Here is a 6,407-nt window from a genome sequence, read left to right on the forward strand (position 1 = left end):
CAGCGCTCTGGGAGTGGCCCTGCAGCGAGCCCCGCGAGATGGGCACTACCAGCCCCGCTGCCAGAGGAAGCAATGGGCTCTCTGAGAGGCGGGAATTGCCACGGTCACTTGCTTATGGGCGGCAAGGCTTGTAACCACGACTGACTCTCAGTCCGTGCCAGGATGGGGGAGGGGGCTGGGTACGGCCGAGGAGGGTCCTCCATCACTTCAGCCCCTAAGCCCTCCAACCTTGCCCCTCCCGGTGACCAGAGCCCAGCCAGGCTGGGCACGGTAGCAGCCAGCCAGGCGCCAGTATGGGGTGAGGCTGGAAGCGGGTGGAGCCGCCTGAAATTGGGGCCCCGGGACCAAGCCGTCTCCCCAGCCCGGCTCCTCAAGGCAGCAGCTCAGAACAGAAGGGGGTGGGGAGGGCCCCAGGGGCCTGGGTCAGGGAGGTGGGAGAAGGTTTCAGGAGGTGTCCCTTCCCCAACTAAGAGAAAGCTGGTTGGGGCTTGGGGCTTGCTGGGAGGCCACGGGGCCAGAGGCAAGGCAGAGGCTGGCAGCCAGGCCAGGTGAGGACCTGGCCACCCCCCTACACAACTGTCCTCATTTCTCTTCCTCTGGGGTTGGAAGGAAGAAGAAGAGACCACAACGAGGCCTGGGGGAGAAAGGACAGCCAGCCCCAGGACACGATGATGCTTTAGAACATATGTTTATTTTCATCAGTCTGTAATGTATATATTCACATCGCACAAAATGATTCCAGACCACAGACTAGGTAACACCCCATGACCCCTCACCTGGACCCCAGCAGGGGAGCCCCTGCCTCTGGGCTGCTGGGGGCACAGCAGGCGGCGCAGGAAGAACACTGTCGAATGAAGCTGCCACTGGTGGTCAGGAGACAGCGTCAGCATCCTTGCTGAGACCCTCCGGGCCCCTCAGAGCACCGCGGACCCGGCCTGGCCCTGCTGTGCTCCCGAGAGGCGGCTGCAGTGGAGTTTACTGAGCAAAAGGGGAAAGTACTGGCTGGCAGGTGGACCCTCACGCCGGGAACACGACCCCCTCCCCCAGGCAGCCAGAGGGCCCACAGCCTGGGCTGGGGCCACATCCTTCTGCGGCCACCTCTCTCCCTCCACACCACGTCTTCTGTCCTCACACCCACCCTGTAGGGGCCTGGCATCCGCCCCTCCCACCCCCCGAACCACCACCACCACACTCACGAGCTGGTGACTGGCCCAAAGCCATCCGGCTGGTCCGCGCGCCTCCGGTGGGCCTCAAACCCAGGCCTGTCCGACCCACCATCCAGGCTGCCCTTCGGCTCCCCTACACCCGGGGCCAAGGAGGCAGGGACCTTCCCTCCCCAGAGGGTGGCGCCAGACCCGCGGGCCAGGCAGGCTCCCGGGCAGGTCGGTCTCATCCTCCGGGAGGGACGCCTCGCCCTGGCGGGAGGTGGGAATGGGGTGACACTTTGCTGAGCCCCTCCCGGGGCCAGCCCCTCCCAGAGATACGCGGGCTCCCGCGGCTCCCACGGGACCTATCGGGCGCGTGCTCCCAGGACGCACTGCAGAGGGGACGCCCTGGCCAAGGCGGTCCGGCCCACCGAGTCCGCGGGCCTGTTCCCCTACCCGGGGCGTGGTCTCCCAACTTCCTCCCAAGCCACGTTTCTGGCCCTGGGGGTCCTTCATTCATTCCACACGCTCTCACTGGGCCCCTGCAATCGCCCCGCACGCGCCCTCTGCGAAGCGAAGGCTCCAGCTCTCCCCCAGCGAGCCCACGACCCACTCCCGCCCCGGAGGGCGCGGCCGCCGCGTCACCAGGACCGGGAGGCCGGGGGCTAGGAGAGCTCCTTCACCCCGCGTGGGCACCGCCAGGGCCCGGCTGGGAAGCCGACGGAGTTTCAAGGGGCGGGGGGCTGGGGGGTGTGCTCGGGCTGCAGGAGGACAGCAGTGGCGTCTCCGCGCAGGCAGCGCGCCGGGAGCGTGGGTCCGGCGCGCCCGAACCCCAGCCCTTCCCAGGGCTTCCCAGGGCTTCCCAGCCTTTCCCAGGGCTTCCCAGCGCTTCCCAGCCTTTCCCAGGGCTTCCCAGCCCTTCCCAGCGCTTCCCAGCGCTCGGCGCCATCACGCCCCGCCGCCTTCCGCTGCGCTCGGCCCCAGGCCCGGCCTCGGGGTCTGCCGGGCGAGGTACGGAGGGCCCGGGCCGGCCTGGGGTGCGCGGCGCAGGGTCCGAGGGCCCCTTCCAGGCGCCCCCGCCCCGGCCCTGCTCCCGGGCCGCGCGTGGGCCGCTCCATTACTGTCGCTGCGTGCAGGCCCGCCGGGTCTAGTGGTCCTAAACATTTCACAATTGCGCTACAGAACTGTTGAACTGTTAAGAACCACTGAACCCAGCGCGCGATCCGCGTCCGCCGCGCTGTGGAGAGAAGAGCCCCGCCGCCCGGGACCCCGGCCGCGCGCCCCGACGCCCGGACACGCAGCGGGAGCGCGGCCGCCGGACCCAGCCCCGCCCGCCCGACCGCGCCCGACGAGCCCCCGCGAGCCCAGCCGTCCCGGCGGCGCGTCCCCTCCGCCCAAGGCCCCGCGATGCCCGGCGGTGCGTCCGTGCGGCGGCGGCCAGCGCCTCGGCGCCTTTTAAGCGGGTGGCCGCCCTCCCCCGCCGCCGGAATGCGCCCGCGCCGCGCCGGCCCGACCGGTTTTTCCGGGCGGGGCGGCTCCCGGGCCGGCAGGTCGCGCGGCCGGTCGTCCGCGGCCCGGGTACCTGCTCGGCGCGCCCACGCGGGGGTGGCCCTGACTCACCGGCCTCCCGGCCCCGCCCGGCCCGCCGCCCCCGGCGCCCCTGGGGTCCACGCTCCGAGCCCGGGGACCATACCCGCACCGTCCCGCCAGGGACCCGGGGCGCCCGGGCTCACTGCGGGGAGGTGGGGACGGCGGCCGAGTTGGTGCCCAGGTGAGGACCGGAGCCGGCAGAAGCCCGGGACCCGCGTACCGTCCATGGGTGGCGGGAGGGCCGGCTGGACACGCCCATCCGTGTCCCGTCTCACTTCAAAGGGAACTTCATGGGAGAGGGGAGGAGGGGAACAAATGGAAAGTGAAACTAGAGGGAGGGTGAGGAGGCGCCGGCAGGTTTCTGGTTCTCAGACCCTGTCTCCTCCCAGAGGGTAAGGAGGGCAGCCCGGACCCCTCCTCAGAGCCCACGCTGGAAGCCCCATCCTGCGCCCACACTCCCCACCCTGGGCGGCAGGGGAGCCAGGGCACGACATTCCTGTCCGCGTCCCCTCCACGCCCGGCAAGAGCCCTGGGCCGGCACCCCGCAGCCCCATGCGCCCCGGCCTGCCCGCTTTAGTCACCTGGACGTGTTGGGGCAGCAGAGCTGCCCACTGGGGGCTAATGGCGGAGTCCAAGCTTTAGGAAAGAGAAAATTTGGAGGGAGGTGACCCCTAAAGTCCTCAGCCCACACCCTGAGCCACTGGTGCAGCCTGGGGGTGGGTGGGCGGCGGTCACCATCGTTTGGCTAAGTCCGGGGTGGCCACACAAGGCCGTGCCGCCAGCTGCACCCCAGTGTCCTCTGGGCTCGGGAACCCAGGCTGGTCCCAGGCCGGGATGCAGCCACCGAGTTGTGACGGACCCTCTAGACCTTGTCACACGTGCTGTGTGTGGTTTACCTGCACCACCACCCAGTAGAGTGAGTAGCAAAGGTTTCATCGTTTCCATTTGCAGTTGGGGAAACTGAGGCTCAGAGAGAGGCAGTGACTTCTCAGAGGTCACACAGCGCTCCATGGTGGAGCTGGGACTCTACACCCCACGTCTCTGCTGAGTCCACTGGCCTGAGTGGCAGTGTGTGGGGGCAGGAACTGGGGGGAGGGGGCACAGAGGTGTGTGACCAAGGCAGCAGTGAGCTTGGGAGCTCCTGCCCCCCGTCACCGCATGGGCGGAAAGACCCCACCTCTCCTGTCCCCTGTTCTCGGCCCTGGTGCAGCCCAGGCCGGGGCAGACCCCTCCCTCCACACTGCCACTGTCGCCGGCGCCAGAGGGGACTGGTAAGAGTGGAGAGGAAGAGGTGACCAGTACCAGCGCCTGGGGCCCCCACTTGCAGCAGGAGGCATTGAGGTGTGACCTGTAACTGGGGTGAGGGCGGCCCTGACTGAGAAATCTGATCTTAGGACGGAAGACACTGGGTAAACGTGGATAACGGCCTAAATGAGAGATGTTTCCCAGTGATAACCCTGGGATCCCAGCGACAGGAGATGGGCCGTTGGGAGCCGGAGCGCCACCCCAAGTGAAATCACCGGGTGCGAGCCACGCAGCTCCGGCCCCTCCAAGACCCCGAGGGGCTCCGGGCGCCTTGCACGTGTACCCCGCCCTCGCCGAGCCTTGCCTCACTCCCGCGTCTCCCACCAGCCCGGCGACCTCTCCCGGTGGCACTACCTTCAAGAGGTGAGGGGGCTGGTGCAGTGCCAGGCGGGCTGGTAGCCCAGCTCTGCCACGTGCCTGCCTGGGACCCTGAGCACAGGCCTGGGCCTTAGTTTCTTCAGCTGTAAAGTGGGAAGGAAGATGGGCCAGTGCCCATTCGGGGGCATCGCGGGATGGAAGCTAGCGCCTGGCAGGTGACCCTTCAACTTTGTTATCCCCGGGGCTACCCCCACCTCGCGCGGCGCTGGGGGCGAGGAGGGCGGCCCTTTACTCCCCTGCTGCGACTTGGCCATTCTCTGAGGAATGGCCCTGGGGAACTTTCCAAACAGATGCCTGAGACTTTCCAGAGCTTTCTGGGACGCCTGCCCAGTCCAGGAGCCGCTCATTGTAGGGCTCTGCATCCCCCAAGTGTGTGGAGGGGCCTGAGAACAGGGGGCCTGGAGGGGAGCTCCCCACATCTGCCCCGCTGGCAGAAGCCTCTCCCCTGCCCTCGATGACCCACTTGGGGGAACGCCAGCGCAGCGAGTGCTCTCCCCCAGGGACACCGGGCTCCAGTGGGCACTTCTCCACTGGCAGGCTTTCTGGGAGGGACGGCCCATGTGGGGCAACTTGAGGCACCGCAGCTCTCAGAATCTGGGCTCCGCGGGGCCTGGGAGACGTGCTGAGTGTGGCGTGGCCGTGAGCACAGGCTCTGCCCCATCCCGTTCCCCGTCCCTCGGAAGCAGAGCCAAAGCGGGTGTCTGTGTCTGGTCAGCTGCTGTGTGCCGGGCGCCACGGAGGACGTGGGGATGGGCACCGGCCGTGGGATGCGGAAGGCGCTCTCCAATTGTCCAGGTACTTGTCCAACGGTCCTGCCGCCCCCTGGCCTTCTGAGGGTCCCGGCCCACCGGCAACTGCAGGGCCTCCGGCTCTGGAGCCCCAGGGCCCCTCTTCCCCGCAGGCCCCCCGCTCACTGGGCTGTCGTCAGGGTATGGGGCCCCACCACACTCGTGTGGTGTCACCTGTTTGTGCAAGGCCCAGGCACACCCGTGTCTGGGCAAGATCTGGAAGGCTGCCAGCCCGGGCCTGGGAACCGGGCTGAGAAGCCTGGGGGTGCGGGCGGAGCCGCCCCCGACCCAGCGCCTCTGGGAGAGGCTGCATGGTGGGTGCAAGGGAGAGCTCTGTGGGGTCACCCTTGCCCTCAGGCTGGGCCCAGCGGCTTCCTGAGCCCCCAGCTCAGGGGCCAGATGGACAGATTGAAGGCGGTCCTTCTGGGGGCAGTTAGAGAGGGGCCAAGGTGGTGGGGGACCTGGAGCGGGGAGGCTCCTCATGGCCAGCAGGGCGGGGGGCGGGGCGGGGGTGGGGGAGGGAGGCCTCGGGCCAGCCCAGGCCCAAGGGCATGCCCTTGTCGCCGCACGGACTGCTTCCGGTTCAGGCCGTGGGTCCAAACACCTGATTTCAGCCCCAGCGGGGCCTCTGGTAAGGCACTGACACTGGCCTCAGAGAGCCACACCCACCAGGCCTGGGCCTGCCCTGCCCATCCCACACCTGCGCACAGCAGGGCGCTTCCACCCACCCAGGCTCCCCAGGATGGGCCTGGCTCATAAGAGGTAGCAGGTCCGGCGCTACCAGCAGATCAGGGGCTGCAATGAACGGGGCCAAGGGGCCAGCAGACTGCAGAGGCCCCTGTGAAGACCGGATGAGGGGGACCGGGAGGACTAGAGAGATGGTCTCCGCGAGGAGAGTTAAGCAGAAGCAGATGTGGGTGGGGGCTGCCTGGAGGAGGTGACTCCAAGCCTCAGGAGGAGGACTGGGAGGAGAGGAGATGGGGCAGAGGTTGTCTGGGGGAGGGAACAGCCTGAACAGCAGGCAGGGAGGTGGGAAAGTAGGGGAGGGGAACAGCCTGCCCACCCGCCCAGGGGGCCCACACTCACACTCACTCCTGGTGCCTTGGGAAGGATTGGCGGAGCGTCCCTCACCCCCAAGGTGCTGAAGACACCACCCTTTGACCCAGAGCCTGGGGCCTCACACCCCACACACATACTCATG

This window comes from Eschrichtius robustus, chromosome 1 (assembly GCF_028021215.1).
Source record: "Eschrichtius robustus isolate mEscRob2 chromosome 1, mEscRob2.pri, whole genome shotgun sequence".
NCBI classification, from domain to species: Eukaryota; Metazoa; Chordata; class Mammalia; order Artiodactyla; family Eschrichtiidae; genus Eschrichtius; species Eschrichtius robustus.